Source organism: Haliotis rufescens, unplaced genomic scaffold (assembly GCF_023055435.1).
Source record: "Haliotis rufescens isolate VD_foot unplaced genomic scaffold, xgHalRufe1.0.p SCAF_156, whole genome shotgun sequence".
Lineage (NCBI taxonomy): Eukaryota > Metazoa > Mollusca > Gastropoda > Lepetellida > Haliotidae > Haliotis > Haliotis rufescens.
This window is the reverse complement of record NW_025963842.1, coordinates 41199-59913: the sequence shown is the minus strand read 5'-3', so window position 1 is coordinate 59913 and position 18715 is coordinate 41199. Positions and strand designations below refer to the sequence as shown.

The window sequence follows — 18715 nt, the reverse complement described above, 5'->3', positions numbered from 1 at the left end:
AATAGGTCCAGCGTTTACAGCAGCAGTGTAGGACATGTTGAATGAGGGGAGACTAATTAAAGTCGCACAGTACAGAGACTGATGCCCGCTCGTAGACCTGTAAAATGTTAAGAGTCAGTATACAAAATGTCACATGAAAAACTTTCAAAACTCCTGAAGGAGACGATACTTCCCGTATGGCTGTTAAGCCTGTGCCAGGTAAGTATGCCTGAAACTGCAGCTTCCTAACCATCACTACAAACATACACATCACCTCATTCAGGTGTCTTGTAAGCAAAACTTCACATATATTCCATTTCAGTTCAAACATTTTTATACTTCCCTGTACATGGCACTACATTCACCCGTTCGCTTTATGCAAAGATTATTGGTAGGAAGAACGAGACGGAAATGGCTTTATTTGCATTTTAGGCTGCATAGACATGCACCTTGCGCCAGGTACCCAGGGGAGGTAACTTCCATGTCAACACCCAAGTTTCCTTCCGGGTCCTATCTTTCTCCTTGGGAGCTACTCAGCAAAATAAACACATCATCATCAACAACAACAACAACAACAACAACAACAACAACAACAACAACAACTGAACATGTCATGATAGACAAACAGAATGAAAAAAAGGCATTTCTATTTTTGATTGTTTTTTCCAGGGGAGAGCGCGAACGCAGTCCCCCACACTTATAAATTGCGCACCCGAGTCGTCCACATTTGGGATGATCGCAGGGGTCAACCAAGCCGATGTGCAATGGAAAGGTCTCGCCCCGGGCCCACAGCCTTGCGGATCACTGTTAAGCCTGTGCCAGGTAAGTATGCCTGAAACTGCAGCTTCCTAACCATCACTACAAACATACACATCACCTCATTCAGGTGTCTTGTAAGCAAAACTTCACATATATTCCATTTCAGTTCAAACATTTTTATACTTCCCTGTACATGGCACTACATTCACCCGTTCGCTTTATGCAAAGATTATTGGTAGGAAGAACGAGACGGAAATGGCTTTATTTGCATTTTAGGCTGCATAGACATGCACCTTGCGCCAGGTACCCAGGGGAGGTAACTTCCATGTCAACACCCAAGTTTCCTTCCGGGTCCTATCTTTCTCCTTGGGAGCTACTCAGCAAAATAAACACATCATCATCAACAACAACAACAACAACAACAACAACAACAACTGAACATGTCATGATAGACAAACAGAATGAAAAAAAGGCATTTCTATTTTTGATTGTTTTTTCCAGGGGAGAGCGCGAACGCAGTCCCCCACACTTATAAATTGCGCACCCGAGTCGTCCACATTTGGGATGATCGCAGGGGTCAACCAAGCCGATGTGCAATGGAAAGGTCTCGCCCCGGGCCCACAGCCTTGCGGATCACTGTTAAGCCTGTGCCAGGTAAGTATGCCTGAAACTGCAGCTTCCTAACCATCACTACAAACATACACATCACCTCATTCAGGTGTCTTGTAAGCAAAACTTCACATATATTCCATTTCAGTTCAAACATTTTTATACTTCCCTGTACATGGCACTACATTCACCCGTTCGCTTTATGCAAAGATTATTGGTAGGAAGAACGAGACGGAAATGGCTTTATTTGCATTTTAGGCTGCATAGACATGCACCTTGCGCCAGGTACCCAGGGGAGGTAACTTCCATGTCAACACCCAAGTTTCCTTCCGGGTCCTATCTTTCTCCTTGGGAGCTACTCAGCAAAATAAACACATCATCATCAACAACAACAACAACAACAACAACAACAACAACAACAACAACAACAACAACTGAACATGTCATGATAGACAAACAGAATGAAAAAAAGGCATTTCTATTTTTGATTGTTTTTTCCAGGGGAGAGCGCGAACGCAGTCCCCCACACTTATAAATTGCGCACCCGAGTCGTCCACATTTGGGATGATCGCAGGGGTCAACCAAGCCGATGTGCAATGGAAAGGTCTCGCCCCGGGCCCACAGCCTTGCGGATCACTGTTAAGCCTGTGCCAGGTAAGTATGCCTGAAACTGCAGCTTCCTAACCATCACTACAAACATACACATCACCTCATTCAGGTGTCTTGTAAGCAAAACTTCACATATATTCCATTTCAGTTCAAACATTTTTATACTTCCCTGTACATGGCACTACATTCACCCGTTCGCTTTATGCAAAGATTATTGGTAGGAAGAACGAGACGGAAATGGCTTTATTTGCATTTTAGGCTGCATAGACATGCACCTTGCGCCAGGTACCCAGGGGAGGTAACTTCCATGTCAACACCCAAGTTTCCTTCCGGGTCCTATCTTTCTCCTTGGGAGCTACTCAGCAAAATAAACACATCATCATCAACAACAACAACAACAACAACAACAACAACAACAACAACAACTGAACATGTCATGATAGACAAACAGAATGAAAAAAAGGCATTTCTATTTTTGATTGTTTTTTCCAGGGGAGAGCGCGAACGCAGTCCCCCACACTTATAAATTGCGCACCCGAGTCGTCCACATTTGGGATGATCGCAGGGGTCAACCAAGCCGATGTGCAATGGAAAGGTCTCGCCCCGGGCCCACAGCCTTGCGGATCACTGTTAAGCCTGTGCCAGGTAAGTATGCCTGAAACTGCAGCTTCCTAACCATCACTACAAACATACACATCACCTCATTCAGGTGTCTTGTAAGCAAAACTTCACATATATTCCATTTCAGTTCAAACATTTTTATACTTCCCTGTACATGGCACTACATTCACCCGTTCGCTTTATGCAAAGATTATTGGTAGGAAGAACGAGACGGAAATGGCTTTATTTGCATTTTAGGCTGCATAGACATGCACCTTGCGCCAGGTACCCAGGGGAGGTAACTTCCATGTCAACACCCAAGTTTCCTTCCGGGTCCTATCTTTCTCCTTGGGAGCTACTCAGCAAAATAAACACATCATCATCAACAACAACAACAACAACAACAACAACAACAACAACAACAACAACAACTGAACATGTCATGATAGACAAACAGAATGAAAAAAAGGCATTTCTATTTTTGATTGTTTTTTCCAGGGGAGAGCGCGAACGCAGTCCCCCACACTTATAAATTGCGCACCCGAGTCGTCCACATTTGGGATGATCGCAGGGGTCAACCAAGCCGATGTGCAATGGAAAGGTCTCGCCCCGGGCCCACAGCCTTGCGGATCACTGTTAAGCCTGTGCCAGGTAAGTATGCCTGAAACTGCAGCTTCCTAACCATCACTACAAACATACACATCACCTCATTCAGGTGTCTTGTAAGCAAAACTTCACATATATTCCATTTCAGTTCAAACATTTTTATACTTCCCTGTACATGGCACTACATTCACCCGTTCGCTTTATGCAAAGATTATTGGTAGGAAGAACGAGACGGAAATGGCTTTATTTGCATTTTAGGCTGCATAGACATGCACCTTGCGCCAGGTACCCAGGGGAGGTAACTTCCATGTCAACACCCAAGTTTCCTTCCGGGTCCTATCTTTCTCCTTGGGAGCTACTCAGCAAAATAAACACAACAACAACAACAACAACAACAACAACAACAACAACTGAACATGTCATGATAGACAAACAGAATGAAAAAAAGGCATTTCTATTTTTGATTGTTTTTTCCAGGGGAGAGCGCGAACGCAGTCCCCCACACTTATAAATTGCGCACCCGAGTCGTCCACATTTGGGATGATCGCAGGGGTCAACCAAGCCGATGTGCAATGGAAAGGTCTCGCCCCGGGCCCACAGCCTTGCGGATCACTGTTAAGCCTGTGCCAGGTAAGTATGCCTGAAACTGCAGCTTCCTAACCATCACTACAAACATACACATCACCTCATTCAGGTGTCTTGTAAGCAAAACTTCACATATATTCCATTTCAGTTCAAACATTTTTATACTTCCCTGTACATGGCACTACATTCACCCGTTCGCTTTATGCAAAGATTATTGGTAGGAAGAACGAGACGGAAATGGCTTTATTTGCATTTTAGGCTGCATAGACATGCACCTTGCGCCAGGTACCCAGGGGAGGTAACTTCCATGTCAACACCCAAGTTTCCTTCCGGGTCCTATCTTTCTCCTTGGGAGCTACTCAGCAAAATAAACACATCATCATCAACAACAACAACAACAACAACAACAACAACAACAACAACAACAACAACAACTGAACATGTCATGATAGACAAACAGAATGAAAAAAAGGCATTTCTATTTTTGATTGTTTTTTCCAGGGGAGAGCGCGAACGCAGTCCCCCACACTTATAAATTGCGCACCCGAGTCGTCCACATTTGGGATGATCGCAGGGGTCAACCAAGCCGATGTGCAATGGAAAGGTCTCGCCCCGGGCCCACAGCCTTGCGGATCACTGTTAAGCCTGTGCCAGGTAAGTATGCCTGAAACTGCAGCTTCCTAACCATCACTACAAACATACACATCACCTCATTCAGGTGTCTTGTAAGCAAAACTTCACATATATTCCATTTCAGTTCAAACATTTTTATACTTCCCTGTACATGGCACTACATTCACCCGTTCGCTTTATGCAAAGATTATTGGTAGGAAGAACGAGACGGAAATGGCTTTATTTGCATTTTAGGCTGCATAGACATGCACCTTGCGCCAGGTACCCAGGGGAGGTAACTTCCATGTCAACACCCAAGTTTCCTTCCGGGTCCTATCTTTCTCCTTGGGAGCTACTCAGCAAAATAAACACATCATCATCAACAACAACAACAACAACAACAACAACAACAACAACAACAACTGAACATGTCATGATAGACAAACAGAATGAAAAAAAGGCATTTCTATTTTTGATTGTTTTTTCCAGGGGAGAGCGCGAACGCAGTCCCCCACACTTATAAATTGCGCACCCGAGTCGTCCACATTTGGGATGATCGCAGGGGTCAACCAAGCCGATGTGCAATGGAAAGGTCTCGCCCCGGGCCCACAGCCTTGCGGATCACTGTTAAGCCTGTGCCAGGTAAGTATGCCTGAAACTGCAGCTTCCTAACCATCACTACAAACATACACATCACCTCATTCAGGTGTCTTGTAAGCAAAACTTCACATATATTCCATTTCAGTTCAAACATTTTTATACTTCCCTGTACATGGCACTACATTCACCCGTTCGCTTTATGCAAAGATTATTGGTAGGAAGAACGAGACGGAAATGGCTTTATTTGCATTTTAGGCTGCATAGACATGCACCTTGCGCCAGGTACCCAGGGGAGGTAACTTCCATGTCAACACCCAAGTTTCCTTCCGGGTCCTATCTTTCTCCTTGGGAGCTACTCAGCAAAATAAACACATCATCATCAACAACAACAACAACAACAACAACAACAACAACAACAACAACTGAACATGTCATGATAGACAAACAGAATGAAAAAAAGGCATTTCTATTTTTGATTGTTTTTTCCAGGGGAGAGCGCGAACGCAGTCCCCCACACTTATAAATTGCGCACCCGAGTCGTCCACATTTGGGATGATCGCAGGGGTCAACCAAGCCGATGTGCAATGGAAAGGTCTCGCCCCGGGCCCACAGCCTTGCGGATCACTGTTAAGCCTGTGCCAGGTAAGTATGCCTGAAACTGCAGCTTCCTAACCATCACTACAAACATACACATCACCTCATTCAGGTGTCTTGTAAGCAAAACTTCACATATATTCCATTTCAGTTCAAACATTTTTATACTTCCCTGTACATGGCACTACATTCACCCGTTCGCTTTATGCAAAGATTATTGGTAGGAAGAACGAGACGGAAATGGCTTTATTTGCATTTTAGGCTGCATAGACATGCACCTTGCGCCAGGTACCCAGGGGAGGTAACTTCCATGTCAACACCCAAGTTTCCTTCCGGGTCCTATCTTTCTCCTTGGGAGCTACTCAGCAAAATAAACACATCATCATCAACAACAACAACAACAACAACAACAACAACAACAACAACAACAACAACTGAACATGTCATGATAGACAAACAGAATGAAAAAAAGGCATTTCTATTTTTGATTGTTTTTTCCAGGGGAGAGCGCGAACGCAGTCCCCCACACTTATAAATTGCGCACCCGAGTCGTCCACATTTGGGATGATCGCAGGGGTCAACCAAGCCGATGTGCAATGGAAAGGTCTCGCCCCGGGCCCACAGCCTTGCGGATCACTGTTAAGCCTGTGCCAGGTAAGTATGCCTGAAACTGCAGCTTCCTAACCATCACTACAAACATACACATCACCTCATTCAGGTGTCTTGTAAGCAAAACTTCACATATATTCCATTTCAGTTCAAACATTTTTATACTTCCCTGTACATGGCACTACATTCACCCGTTCGCTTTATGCAAAGATTATTGGTAGGAAGAACGAGACGGAAATGGCTTTATTTGCATTTTAGGCTGCATAGACATGCACCTTGCGCCAGGTACCCAGGGGAGGTAACTTCCATGTCAACACCCAAGTTTCCTTCCGGGTCCTATCTTTCTCCTTGGGAGCTACTCAGCAAAATAAACACATCATCATCAACAACAACAACAACAACAACAACAACAACAACAACAACAACAACAACAACAACTGAACATGTCATGATAGACAAACAGAATGAAAAAAAGGCATTTCTATTTTTGATTGTTTTTTCCAGGGGAGAGCGCGAACGCAGTCCCCCACACTTATAAATTGCGCACCCGAGTCGTCCACATTTGGGATGATCGCAGGGGTCAACCAAGCCGATGTGCAATGGAAAGGTCTCGCCCCGGGCCCACAGCCTTGCGGATCACTGTTAAGCCTGTGCCAGGTAAGTATGCCTGAAACTGCAGCTTCCTAACCATCACTACAAACATACACATCACCTCATTCAGGTGTCTTGTAAGCAAAACTTCACATATATTCCATTTCAGTTCAAACATTTTTATACTTCCCTGTACATGGCACTACATTCACCCGTTCGCTTTATGCAAAGATTATTGGTAGGAAGAACGAGACGGAAATGGCTTTATTTGCATTTTAGGCTGCATAGACATGCACCTTGCGCCAGGTACCCAGGGGAGGTAACTTCCATGTCAACACCCAAGTTTCCTTCCGGGTCCTATCTTTCTCCTTGGGAGCTACTCAGCAAAATAAACACATCATCATCAACAACAACAACAACAACAACAACAACAACAACAACAACAACAACAACTGAACATGTCATGATAGACAAACAGAATGAAAAAAAGGCATTTCTATTTTTGATTGTTTTTTCCAGGGGAGAGCGCGAACGCAGTCCCCCACACTTATAAATTGCGCACCCGAGTCGTCCACATTTGGGATGATCGCAGGGGTCAACCAAGCCGATGTGCAATGGAAAGGTCTCGCCCCGGGCCCACAGCCTTGCGGATCACTGTTAAGCCTGTGCCAGGTAAGTATGCCTGAAACTGCAGCTTCCTAACCATCACTACAAACATACATATCACCTCATTCAGGTGTCTTGTAAGCAAAACTTCACATATATTCCATTTCAGTTCAAACATTTTTATACTTCCCTGTACATGGCACTACATTCACCCGTTCGCTTTATGCAAAGATTATTGGTAGGAAGAACGAGACGGAAATGGCTTTATTTGCATTTTAGGCTGCATAGACATGCACCTTGCGCCAGGTACCCAGGGGAGGTAACTTCCATGTCAACACCCAAGTTTCCTTCCGGGTCCTATCTTTCTCCTTGGGAGCTACTCAGCAAAATAAACACATCATCATCAACAACAACAACAACAACAACAACAACAACAACAACAACAACAACAACAACAACTGAACATGTCATGATAGACAAACAGAATGAAAAAAAGGCATTTCTATTTTTGATTGTTTTTTCCAGGGGAGAGCGCGAACGCAGTCCCCCACACTTATAAATTGCGCACCCGAGTCGTCCACATTTGGGATGATCGCAGGGGTCAACCAAGCCGATGTGCAATGGAAAGGTCTCGCCCCGGGCCCACAGCCTTGCGGATCACTGTTAAGCCTGTGCCAGGTAAGTATGCCTGAAACTGCAGCTTCCTAACCATCACTACAAACATACACATCACCTCATTCAGGTGTCTTGTAAGCAAAACTTCACATATATTCCATTTCAGTTCAAACATTTTTATACTTCCCTGTACATGGCACTACATTCACCCGTTCGCTTTATGCAAAGATTATTGGTAGGAAGAACGAGACGGAAATGGCTTTATTTGCATTTTAGGCTGCATAGACATGCACCTTGCGCCAGGTACCCAGGGGAGGTAACTTCCATGTCAACACCCAAGTTTCCTTCCGGGTCCTATCTTTCTCCTTGGGAGCTACTCAGCAAAATAAACACATCATCATCAACAACAACAACAACAACAACAACAACAACAACAACAACAACAACAACTGAACATGTCATGATAGACAAACAGAATGAAAAAAAGGCATTTCTATTTTTGATTGTTTTTTCCAGGGGAGAGCGCGAACGCAGTCCCCCACACTTATAAATTGCGCACCCGAGTCGTCCACATTTGGGATGATCGCAGGGGTCAACCAAGCCGATGTGCAATGGAAAGGTCTCGCCCCGGGCCCACAGCCTTGCGGATCACTGTTAAGCCTGTGCCAGGTAAGTATGCCTGAAACTGCAGCTTCCTAACCATCACTACAAACATACATATCACCTCATTCAGGTGTCTTGTAAGCAAAACTTCACATATATTCCATTTCAGTTCAAACATTTTTATACTTCCCTGTACATGGCACTACATTCACCCGTTCGCTTTATGCAAAGATTATTGGTAGGAAGAACGAGACGGAAATGGCTTTATTTGCATTTTAGGCTGCATAGACATGCACCTTGCGCCAGGTACCCAGGGGAGGTAACTTCCATGTCAACACCCAAGTTTCCTTCCGGGTCCTATCTTTCTCCTTGGGAGCTACTCAGCAAAATAAACACATCATCATCAACAACAACAACAACAACAACAACAACAACAACAACAACAACTGAACATGTCATGATAGACAAACAGAATGAAAAAAAGGCATTTCTATTTTTGATTGTTTTTTCCAGGGGAGAGCGCGAACGCAGTCCCCCACACTTATAAATTGCGCACCCGAGTCGTCCACATTTGGGATGATCGCAGGGGTCAACCAAGCCGATGTGCAATGGAAAGGTCTCGCCCCGGGCCCACAGCCTTGCGGATCACTGTTAATCCTGTGCCAGGTAAGTATGCCTGAAACTGCAGCTTCCTAACCATCACTACAAACATACACATCACCTCATTCAGGTGTCTTGTAAGCAAAACTTCACATATATTCCATTTCAGTTCAAACATTTTTATACTTCCCTGTACATGGCACTACATTCACCCGTTCGCTTTATGCAAAGATTATTGGTAGGAAGAACGAGACGGAAATGGCTTTATTTGCATTTTAGGCTGCATAGACATGCACCTTGCGCCAGGTACCCAGGGGAGGTAACTTCCATGTCAACACCCAAGTTTCCTTCCGGGTCCTATCTTTCTCCTTGGGAGCTACTCAGCAAAATAAACACATCATCATCAACAACAACAACAACAACAACAACAACAACTGAACATGTCATGATAGACAAACAGAATGAAAAAAAGGCATTTCTATTTTTGATTGTTTTTTCCAGGGGAGAGCGCGAACGCAGTCCCCCACACTTATAAATTGCGCACCCGAGTCGTCCACATTTGGGATGATCGCAGGGGTCAACCAAGCCGATGTGCAATGGAAAGGTCTCGCCCCGGGCCCACAGCCTTGCGGATCACTGTTAAGCCTGTGCCAGGTAAGTATGCCTGAAACTGCAGCTTCCTAACCATCACTACAAACATACACATCACCTCATTCAGGTGTCTTGTAAGCAAAACTTCACATATATTCCATTTCAGTTCAAACATTTTTATACTTCCCTGTACATGGCACTACATTCACCCGTTCGCTTTATGCAAAGATTATTGGTAGGAAGAACGAGACGGAAATGGCTTTATTTGCATTTTAGGCTGCATAGACATGCACCTTGCGCCAGGTACCCAGGGGAGGTAACTTCCATGTCAACACCCAAGTTTCCTTCCGGGTCCTATCTTTCTCCTTGGGAGCTACTCAGCAAAATAAACACATCATCATCAACAACAACAACAACAACAACAACAACAACAACAACAACAACAACAACAACAACAACAACAACTGAACATGTCATGATAGACAAACAGAATGAAAAAAAGGCATTTCTATTTTTGATTGTTTTTTCCAGGGGAGAGCGCGAACGCAGTCCCCCACACTTATAAATTGCGCACCCGAGTCGTCCACATTTGGGATGATCGCAGGGGTCAACCAAGCCGATGTGCAATGGAAAGGTCTCGCCCCGGGCCCACAGCCTTGCGGATCACTGTTAAGCCTGTGCCAGGTAAGTATGCCTGAAACTGCAGCTTCCTAACCATCACTACAAACATACACATCACCTCATTCAGGTGTCTTGTAAGCAAAACTTCACATATATTCCATTTCAGTTCAAACATTTTTATACTTCCCTGTACATGGCACTACATTCACCCGTTCGCTTTATGCAAAGATTATTGGTAGGAAGAACGAGACGGAAATGGCTTTATTTGCATTTTAGGCTGCATAGACATGCACCTTGCGCCAGGTACCCAGGGGAGGTAACTTCCATGTCAACACCCAAGTTTCCTTCCGGGTCCTATCTTTCTCCTTGGGAGCTACTCAGCAAAATAAACACATCATCATCAACAACAACAACAACAACAACAACAACAACAACAACAACAACAACAACTGAACATGTCATGATAGACAAACAGAATGAAAAAAAGGCATTTCTATTTTTGATTGTTTTTTCCAGGGGAGAGCGCGAACGCAGTCCCCCACACTTATAAATTGCGCACCCGAGTCGTCCACATTTGGGATGATCGCAGGGGTCAACCAAGCCGATGTGCAATGGAAAGGTCTCGCCCCGGGCCCACAGCCTTGCGGATCACTGTTAAGCCTGTGCCAGGTAAGTATGCCTGAAACTGCAGCTTCCTAACCATCACTACAAACATACATATCACCTCATTCAGGTGTCTTGTAAGCAAAACTTCACATATATTCCATTTCAGTTCAAACATTTTTATACTTCCCTGTACATGGCACTACATTCACCCGTTCGCTTTATGCAAAGATTATTGGTAGGAAGAACGAGACGGAAATGGCTTTATTTGCATTTTAGGCTGCATAGACATGCACCTTGCGCCAGGTACCCAGGGGAGGTAACTTCCATGTCAACACCCAAGTTTCCTTCCGGGTCCTATCTTTCTCCTTGGGAGCTACTCAGCAAAATAAACACATCATCATCAACAACAACAACAACAACAACAACAACAACAACAACAACAACTGAACATGTCATGATAGACAAACAGAATGAAAAAAAGGCATTTCTATTTTTGATTGTTTTTTCCAGGGGAGAGCGCGAACGCAGTCCCCCACACTTATAAATTGCGCACCCGAGTCGTCCACATTTGGGATGATCGCAGGGGTCAACCAAGCCGATGTGCAATGGAAAGGTCTCGCCCCGGGCCCACAGCCTTGCGGATCACTGTTAATCCTGTGCCAGGTAAGTATGCCTGAAACTGCAGCTTCCTAACCATCACTACAAACATACACATCACCTCATTCAGGTGTCTTGTAAGCAAAACTTCACATATATTCCATTTCAGTTCAAACATTTTTATACTTCCCTGTACATGGCACTACATTCACCCGTTCGCTTTATGCAAAGATTATTGGTAGGAAGAACGAGACGGAAATGGCTTTATTTGCATTTTAGGCTGCATAGACATGCACCTTGCGCCAGGTACCCAGGGGAGGTAACTTCCATGTCAACACCCAAGTTTCCTTCCGGGTCCTATCTTTCTCCTTGGGAGCTACTCAGCAAAATAAACACATCATCATCAACAACAACAACAACAACAACAACAACAACTGAACATGTCATGATAGACAAACAGAATGAAAAAAAGGCATTTCTATTTTTGATTGTTTTTTCCAGGGGAGAGCGCGAACGCAGTCCCCCACACTTATAAATTGCGCACCCGAGTCGTCCACATTTGGGATGATCGCAGGGGTCAACCAAGCCGATGTGCAATGGAAAGGTCTCGCCCCGGGCCCACAGCCTTGCGGATCACTGTTAAGCCTGTGCCAGGTAAGTATGCCTGAAACTGCAGCTTCCTAACCATCACTACAAACATACACATCACCTCATTCAGGTGTCTTGTAAGCAAAACTTCACATATATTCCATTTCAGTTCAAACATTTTTATACTTCCCTGTACATGGCACTACATTCACCCGTTCGCTTTATGCAAAGATTATTGGTAGGAAGAACGAGACGGAAATGGCTTTATTTGCATTTTAGGCTGCATAGACATGCACCTTGCGCCAGGTACCCAGGGGAGGTAACTTCCATGTCAACACCCAAGTTTCCTTCCGGGTCCTATCTTTCTCCTTGGGAGCTACTCAGCAAAATAAACACATCATCATCAACAACAACAACAACAACAACAACAACAACAACAACAACAACAACAACTGAACATGTCATGATAGACAAACAGAATGAAAAAAAGGCATTTCTATTTTTGATTGTTTTTTCCAGGGGAGAGCGCGAACGCAGTCCCCCACACTTATAAATTGCGCACCCGAGTCGTCCACATTTGGGATGATCGCAGGGGTCAACCAAGCCGATGTGCAATGGAAAGGTCTCGCCCCGGGCCCACAGCCTTGCGGATCACTGTTAAGCCTGTGCCAGGTAAGTATGCCTGAAACTGCAGCTTCCTAACCATCACTACAAACATACACATCACCTCATTCAGGTGTCTTGTAAGCAAAACTTCACATATATTCCATTTCAGTTCAAACATTTTTATACTTCCCTGTACATGGCACTACATTCACCCGTTCGCTTTATGCAAAGATTATTGGTAGGAAGAACGAGACGGAAATGGCTTTATTTGCATTTTAGGCTGCATAGACATGCACCTTGCGCCAGGTACCCAGGGGAGGTAACTTCCATGTCAACACCCAAGTTTCCTTCCGGGTCCTATCTTTCTCCTTGGGAGCTACTCAGCAAAATAAACACATCATCATCAACAACAACAACAACAACAACAACAACAACAACAACAACAACTGAACATGTCATGATAGACAAACAGAATGAAAAAAAGGCATTTCTATTTTTGATTGTTTTTTCCAGGGGAGAGCGCGAACGCAGTCCCCCACACTTATAAATTGCGCACCCGAGTCGTCCACATTTGGGATGATCGCAGGGGTCAACCAAGCCGATGTGCAATGGAAAGGTCTCGCCCCGGGCCCACAGCCTTGCGGATCACTGTTAAGCCTGTGCCAGGTAAGTATGCCTGAAACTGCAGCTTCCTAACCATCACTACAAACATACACATCACCTCATTCAGGTGTCTTGTAAGCAAAACTTCACATATATTCCATTTCAGTTCAAACATTTTTATACTTCCCTGTACATGGCACTACATTCACCCGTTCGCTTTATGCAAAGATTATTGGTAGGAAGAACGAGACGGAAATGGCTTTATTTGCATTTTAGGCTGCATAGACATGCACCTTGCGCCAGGTACCCAGGGGAGGTAACTTCCATGTCAACACCCAAGTTTCCTTCCGGGTCCTATCTTTCTCCTTGGGAGCTACTCAGCAAAATAAACACATCATCATCAACAACAACAACAACAACAACAACAACAACAACAACAACAACAACTGAACATGTCATGATAGACAAACAGAATGAAAAAAAGGCATTTCTATTTTTGATTGTTTTTTCCAGGGGAGAGCGCGAACGCAGTCCCCCACACTTATAAATTGCGCACCCGAGTCGTCCACATTTGGGATGATCGCAGGGGTCAACCAAGCCGATGTGCAATGGAAAGGTCTCGCCCCGGGCCCACAGCCTTGCGGATCACTGTTAAGCCTGTGCCAGGTAAGTATGCCTGAAACTGCAGCTTCCTAACCATCACTACAAACATACACATCACCTCATTCAGGTGTCTTGTAAGCAAAACTTCACATATATTCCATTTCAGTTCAAACATTTTTATACTTCCCTGTACATGGCACTACATTCACCCGTTCGCTTTATGCAAAGATTATTGGTAGGAAGAACGAGACGGAAATGGCTTTATTTGCATTTTAGGCTGCATAGACATGCACCTTGCGCCAGGTACCCAGGGGAGGTAACTTCCATGTCAACACCCAAGTTTCCTTCCGGGTCCTATCTTTCTCCTTGGGAGCTACTCAGCAAAATAAACACATCATCATCAACAACAACAACAACAACAACAACAACAACAACAACAACAACTGAACATGTCATGATAGACAAACAGAATGAAAAAAAGGCATTTCTATTTTTGATTGTTTTTTCCAGGGGAGAGCGCGAACGCAGTCCCCCACACTTATAAATTGCGCACCCGAGTCGTCCACATTTGGGATGATCGCAGGGGTCAACCAAGCCGATGTGCAATGGAAAGGTCTCTCCCCGGGCCCACAGCCTTGCGGATCACTGTTAAGCCTGTGCCAGGTAAGTATGCCTGAAACTGCAGCTTCCTAACCATCACTACAAACATACACATCACCTCATTCAGGTGTCTTGTAAGCAAAACTTCACATATATTCCATTTCAGTTCAAACATTTTTATACTTCCCTGTACATGGCACTACATTCACCCGTTCGCTTTATGCAAAGATTATTGGTAGGAAGAACGAGACGGAAATGGCTTTATTTGCATTTTAGGCTGCATAGACATGCACCTTGCGCCAGGTACCCAGGGGAGGTAACTTCCATGTCAACACCCAAGTTTCCTTCCGGGTCCTATCTTTCTCCTTGGGAGCTACTCAGCAAAATAAACACATCATCATCAACAACAACAACAACAACAACAACAACAACAACAACAACTGAACATGTCATGATAGACAAACAGAATGAAAAAAAGGCATTTCTATTTTTGATTGTTTTTTCCAGGGGAGAGCGCGAACGCAGTCCCCCACACTTATAAATTGCGCACCCGAGTCGTCCACATTTGGGATGATCGCAGGGGTCAACCAAGCCGATGTGCAATGGAAAGGTCTCGCCCCGGGCCCACAGCCTTGCGGATCACTGTTAAGCCTGTGCCAGGTAAGTATGCCTGAAACTGCAGCTTCCTAACCATCACTACAAACATACACATCACCTCATTCAGGTGTCTTGTAAGCAAAACTTCACATATATTCCATTTCAGTTCAAACATTTTTATACTTCCCTGTACATGGCACTACATTCACCCGTTCGCTTTATGCAAAGATTATTGGTAGGAAGAACGAGACGGAAATGGCTTTATTTGCATTTTAGGCTGCATAGACATGCACCTTGCGCCAGGTACCCAGGGGAGGTAACTTCCATGTCAACACCCAAGTTTCCTTCCGGGTCCTATCTTTCTCCTTGGGAGCTACTCAGCAAAATAAACACATCATCATCAACAACAACAACAACAACAACAACAACAACTGAACATGTCATGATAGACAAACAGAATGAAAAAAAGGCATTTCTATTTTTGATTGTTTTTTCCAGGGGAGAGCGCGAACGCAGTCCCCCACACTTATAAATTGCGCACCCGAGTCGTCCACATTTGGGATGATCGCAGGGGTCAACCAAGCCGATGTGCAATGGAAAGGTCTCGCCCCGGGCCCACAGCCTTGCGGATCACTGTTAAGCCTGTGCCAGGTAAGTATGCCTGAAACTGCAGCTTCCTAACCATCACTACAAACATACACATCACCTCATTCAGGTGTCTTGTAAGCAAAACTTCACATATATTCCATTTCAGTTCAAACATTTTTATACTTCCCTGTACATGGCACTACATTCACCCGTTCGCTTTATGCAAAGATTATTGGTAGGAAGAACGAGACGGAAATGGCTTTATTTGCATTTTAGGCTGCATAGACATGCACCTTGCGCCAGGTACCCAGGGGAGGTAACTTCCATGTCAACACCCAAGTTTCCTTCCGGGTCCTATCTTTCTCCTTGGGAGCTACTCAGCAAAATAAACACATCATCATCAACAACAACAACAACAACAACAACAACAACAACAACAACAACAACAACTGAACATGTCATGATAGACAAACAGAATGAAAAAAAGGCATTTCTATTTTTGATTGTTTTTTCCAGGGGAGAGCGCGAACGCAGTCCCCCACACTTATAAATTGCGCACCCGAGTCGTCCACATTTGGGATGATCGCAGGGGTCAACCAAGCCGATGTGCAATGGAAAGGTCTCGCCCCGGGCCCACAGCCTTGCGGATCACTGTTAAGCCTGTGCCAGGTAAGTATGCCTGAAACTGCAGCTTCCTAACCATCACTACAAACATACACATCACCTCATTCAGGTGTCTTGTAAGCAAAACTTCACATATATTCCATTTCAGTTCAAACATTTTTATACTTCCCTGTACATGGCACTACATTCACCCGTTCGCTTTATGCAAAGATTATTGGTAGGAAGAACGAGACGGAAATGGCTTTATTTGCATTTTAGGCTGCATAGACATGCACCTTGCGCCAGGTACCCAGGGGAGGTAACTTCCATGTCAACACCCAAGTTTCCTTCCGGGTCCTATCTTTCTCCTTGGGAGCTACTCAGCAAAATAAACACATCATCATCAACAACAACAACAACAACAACAACAACAACAACAACTGAACATGTCATGATAGACAAACAGAATGAAAAAAAGGCATTTCTATTTTTGATTGTTTTTTCCAGGGGAGAGCGCGAACGCAGTCCCCCACACTTATAAATTGCGCACCCGAGTCGTCCACATTTGGGATGATCGCAGGGGTCAACCAAGCCGATGTGCAATGGAAAGGTCTCGCCCCGGGCCCACAGCCTTGCTTTTTTTTTTTTTTTTTTGTTTTTAATAAAGTTTATTTCGATTAAATGGCCCTAAGAACAATTCTCCCCAGGCACCTTTAGCGATAGCAATGTACATGGTAAGACTTACGTTATATGAATGATGATGAAGAAAGTAATGATGTTTAAAAGTAAGGTGTCTGGGTCCTAATAGTCATTCCTTAATATGTACACGGACAGGAAGACTATTTACAAAGGGGTGTGTACAAACTCAGGGTGGAAATTACTTTACAATATTTACAATATACATGTACAGACGATGGTATGAGTTTAGTATTTATATATATATTTGAGTATTTTTCCATTTTTAAAAAGTAAAATCCACCTTATTGTTGTTGACGGTGCAGAACATTTGGGGTTGCACCCAGTAATGATTAAATAATACATCAGACAAACGGGCCTTATCTACAACGATTCGAAAACGTAATCTTTCCAAAAAACGGGCAACAATACTTTCTTTAGTCACCCCCTTTCTACCATTTTTGAAATTACACCTATCAACCCAAATCTGATGCTTGGCCAAACACACCAGGTACACAATGACACTTTTCCGATATTTACAATGGCAAAAAGATAACTGATTAAACCGAATTTTGTTAGCAGTAAGATCAATTAAGCCAAAAGATAGATCTAAAACCCATTTGCTGACAATACACCACAAAGTAGATACAATTTCACAATTATAAAACAAATGCTCAACAGACTCGTTCTCCTCACAGAATGTACATTTTTTAATTAAAGAGTGTCGTTTACAAAAAAGGGTGAAATTTGTCGGTACAATATCATGTAGCAGACGCCAGGAGAAATTTTTTAATAAAGGATCGATAAACGGGTCATTGAGCAATATAAACGCAGACTTAAAATTGACATTTGAAAAGTATTTGAAGATAGCAGGCTCTGTACATACATGAGATATTAACAAATTATAAAATGCACCACTTTTAACAGGAACAAACCAATTATAATCTGGGTATAACGACTTAAAATATCTATATGACTCTAATACTTTCTTATAATATGCTGGCATATATGCAGAATGAGGCAATAAATTAGATGCAAATTCTGGTTTGATATTTTTTAGTGAAAACCCTATCCAGTAAAGAGCAAAACGAGCATATTTACAATCACTATTATTAATAATTTTATACAAATGAAACAAACGTAATGCATGTAATCGAGACGGTATATGAGGAAAGTTAACACCTCCAACATCTTTATTATTATATATAACAGATCTAGGTAGAGGTTCATATAGATGGGATTCCCAAAAATAATCAAAAGATACTCGTGTGAAAATATCAACAAAGTGCTTGGGCATGTGCAACACAGATGCAACATACCACAACTTTGACATGGCCATGACGTTACAGATAACAGATTTACCATACACTGATAGAAATCTGTCTTTAAATGCGAAATTTAGAACCCCGTGGAATTTTGTTAAAATTTTGTTCCAATTATCATCAGGAGTTACATTCCTTCCAAAAACTACCCCCAAAATTTTACATGAATCGGGCCATGATATGCTGAAAGGGTGATCGGCCGAAGAACGCCATTTTCCAAAAGATATGGCTTTGGTTTTAGCCATGTTCAAACGAGCACCAGTACCACGAGCATACCACTCACTCACTTGAAGCAAACGTCTGACACTCCTCTCATTCGCACAAATACCAGTCCCATC

General features: G+C 43.6%; 27 non-coding genes and 1 pseudogene across 27 annotated transcripts; all 28 read right to left on the bottom strand.

Annotated features, from left to right (window-relative positions):
- Nucleotides 1-645: 645 nt before the first annotated feature.
- LOC125380488 lies at nt 646-809 on the bottom strand. Its single transcript, XR_007221137.1, has one exon. It is a non-coding gene; the product is annotated as a U1 spliceosomal RNA (small nuclear RNA).
- Nucleotides 810-1236: 427 nt separating this feature from the next.
- Nucleotides 1237-1400, bottom strand: LOC125380486. Its single transcript, XR_007221135.1, has one exon. It is a non-coding gene; the product is annotated as a U1 spliceosomal RNA (small nuclear RNA).
- Nucleotides 1401-1845: 445 nt separating this feature from the next.
- LOC125380485 lies at nt 1846-2009 on the bottom strand. The gene has a single exon (XR_007221134.1). It is a non-coding gene; the product is annotated as a U1 spliceosomal RNA (small nuclear RNA).
- Nucleotides 2010-2445: 436 nt separating this feature from the next.
- LOC125380484 lies at nt 2446-2609 on the bottom strand. The gene has a single exon (XR_007221133.1). It is a non-coding gene; the product is annotated as a U1 spliceosomal RNA (small nuclear RNA).
- A 442-nt stretch (nt 2610-3051) lies between these two features.
- LOC125380483 lies at nt 3052-3215 on the bottom strand. Its single transcript, XR_007221132.1, has one exon. It is a non-coding gene; the product is annotated as a U1 spliceosomal RNA (small nuclear RNA).
- Nucleotides 3216-3636: 421 nt separating this feature from the next.
- LOC125380482 lies at nt 3637-3800 on the bottom strand. The gene has a single exon (XR_007221131.1). It is a non-coding gene; the product is annotated as a U1 spliceosomal RNA (small nuclear RNA).
- A 445-nt stretch (nt 3801-4245) lies between these two features.
- LOC125380481 lies at nt 4246-4409 on the bottom strand. The gene has a single exon (XR_007221130.1). It is a non-coding gene; the product is annotated as a U1 spliceosomal RNA (small nuclear RNA).
- Nucleotides 4410-4845: 436 nt separating this feature from the next.
- On the bottom strand, nt 4846-5009 carry LOC125380480. The gene has a single exon (XR_007221129.1). It is a non-coding gene; the product is annotated as a U1 spliceosomal RNA (small nuclear RNA).
- A 436-nt stretch (nt 5010-5445) lies between these two features.
- Nucleotides 5446-5609, bottom strand: LOC125380479. The gene has a single exon (XR_007221128.1). It is a non-coding gene; the product is annotated as a U1 spliceosomal RNA (small nuclear RNA).
- A 442-nt stretch (nt 5610-6051) lies between these two features.
- On the bottom strand, nt 6052-6215 carry LOC125380478. The gene has a single exon (XR_007221127.1). It is a non-coding gene; the product is annotated as a U1 spliceosomal RNA (small nuclear RNA).
- A 448-nt stretch (nt 6216-6663) lies between these two features.
- Nucleotides 6664-6827, bottom strand: LOC125380477. Its single transcript, XR_007221126.1, has one exon. It is a non-coding gene; the product is annotated as a U1 spliceosomal RNA (small nuclear RNA).
- A 442-nt stretch (nt 6828-7269) lies between these two features.
- On the bottom strand, nt 7270-7433 carry LOC125380475. Its single transcript, XR_007221124.1, has one exon. It is a non-coding gene; the product is annotated as a U1 spliceosomal RNA (small nuclear RNA).
- Nucleotides 7434-7881: 448 nt separating this feature from the next.
- LOC125380474 lies at nt 7882-8045 on the bottom strand. The gene has a single exon (XR_007221123.1). It is a non-coding gene; the product is annotated as a U1 spliceosomal RNA (small nuclear RNA).
- A 442-nt stretch (nt 8046-8487) lies between these two features.
- LOC125380473 lies at nt 8488-8651 on the bottom strand. The gene has a single exon (XR_007221122.1). It is a non-coding gene; the product is annotated as a U1 spliceosomal RNA (small nuclear RNA).
- Nucleotides 8652-9087: 436 nt separating this feature from the next.
- On the bottom strand, nt 9088-9251 carry LOC125380843. Its single transcript, XR_007221495.1, has one exon. It is a non-coding gene; the product is annotated as a U1 spliceosomal RNA (small nuclear RNA).
- A 424-nt stretch (nt 9252-9675) lies between these two features.
- LOC125380472 lies at nt 9676-9839 on the bottom strand. Its single transcript, XR_007221121.1, has one exon. It is a non-coding gene; the product is annotated as a U1 spliceosomal RNA (small nuclear RNA).
- A 457-nt stretch (nt 9840-10296) lies between these two features.
- LOC125380471 lies at nt 10297-10460 on the bottom strand. Its single transcript, XR_007221120.1, has one exon. It is a non-coding gene; the product is annotated as a U1 spliceosomal RNA (small nuclear RNA).
- Nucleotides 10461-10902: 442 nt separating this feature from the next.
- On the bottom strand, nt 10903-11066 carry LOC125380470. The gene has a single exon (XR_007221119.1). It is a non-coding gene; the product is annotated as a U1 spliceosomal RNA (small nuclear RNA).
- A 436-nt stretch (nt 11067-11502) lies between these two features.
- LOC125380842 lies at nt 11503-11666 on the bottom strand. Its single transcript, XR_007221494.1, has one exon. It is a non-coding gene; the product is annotated as a U1 spliceosomal RNA (small nuclear RNA).
- Nucleotides 11667-12090: 424 nt separating this feature from the next.
- On the bottom strand, nt 12091-12254 carry LOC125380469. Its single transcript, XR_007221118.1, has one exon. It is a non-coding gene; the product is annotated as a U1 spliceosomal RNA (small nuclear RNA).
- A 442-nt stretch (nt 12255-12696) lies between these two features.
- On the bottom strand, nt 12697-12860 carry LOC125380468. Its single transcript, XR_007221117.1, has one exon. It is a non-coding gene; the product is annotated as a U1 spliceosomal RNA (small nuclear RNA).
- A 436-nt stretch (nt 12861-13296) lies between these two features.
- LOC125380467 lies at nt 13297-13460 on the bottom strand. The gene has a single exon (XR_007221116.1). It is a non-coding gene; the product is annotated as a U1 spliceosomal RNA (small nuclear RNA).
- Nucleotides 13461-13899: 439 nt separating this feature from the next.
- On the bottom strand, nt 13900-14063 carry LOC125380466. The gene has a single exon (XR_007221115.1). It is a non-coding gene; the product is annotated as a U1 spliceosomal RNA (small nuclear RNA).
- A 436-nt stretch (nt 14064-14499) lies between these two features.
- On the bottom strand, nt 14500-14663 carry LOC125380839. Its single transcript, XR_007221491.1, has one exon. It is a non-coding gene; the product is annotated as a U1 spliceosomal RNA (small nuclear RNA).
- A 433-nt stretch (nt 14664-15096) lies between these two features.
- On the bottom strand, nt 15097-15260 carry LOC125380464. The gene has a single exon (XR_007221113.1). It is a non-coding gene; the product is annotated as a U1 spliceosomal RNA (small nuclear RNA).
- A 424-nt stretch (nt 15261-15684) lies between these two features.
- On the bottom strand, nt 15685-15848 carry LOC125380463. Its single transcript, XR_007221112.1, has one exon. It is a non-coding gene; the product is annotated as a U1 spliceosomal RNA (small nuclear RNA).
- Nucleotides 15849-16290: 442 nt separating this feature from the next.
- Nucleotides 16291-16454, bottom strand: LOC125380462. The gene has a single exon (XR_007221111.1). It is a non-coding gene; the product is annotated as a U1 spliceosomal RNA (small nuclear RNA).
- Nucleotides 16455-16884: 430 nt separating this feature from the next.
- On the bottom strand, nt 16885-17022 carry LOC124127716 (annotated as a pseudogene).
- Nucleotides 17023-18715: the final 1693 nt, after the last annotated feature.